This window comes from Glycine max, chromosome 10 (genome assembly GCF_000004515.6).
Source record: "Glycine max cultivar Williams 82 chromosome 10, Glycine_max_v4.0, whole genome shotgun sequence".
In the NCBI taxonomy this organism is placed as follows: domain Eukaryota; kingdom Viridiplantae; phylum Streptophyta; class Magnoliopsida; order Fabales; family Fabaceae; genus Glycine; species Glycine max.
In genome coordinates this window covers 28,771,219-28,771,658 of record NC_038246.2, presented here as the reverse complement: position 1 = coordinate 28,771,658, position 440 = coordinate 28,771,219, and positions in this window count along the sequence as shown.

Here is a 440-nt window from a genome sequence, read left to right as displayed (position 1 = left end):
CCAAACGAATAATTCAAGACTAAATACAATGACTAATGCAAATTGTCCACAAGAATCATTGCATTCAGTCTCAAACGGGAATCTAAGGTTCACTCAGCATGAACAACAATTGTTTATATAGCAAATTACATTGATGACATACAAGAACATACAAAAGGTAAGTTTCAATTACAGACAAATATCAACATCAACAGTTTTTTATGTAACTAATTTCAAATTTTGGCTTTGGAGGGTGGTTATGCTTTATTATTGTAGTTGGGTATATGTGTGTGTGTGTGTGTGTCTTTATGTGTGATGAGGGTGTGTGTGTTTGTGTGTCTTTGTGTGTCATGAGGGTGTGTCTCTGTGTGTGTATCATGAGGGTGTCTATGTATCATGAAGATGTGTGTAGTTGTGATGCTAGTAAAATTTAAGGGCAAACTAGTGATCAGGGTTTGATT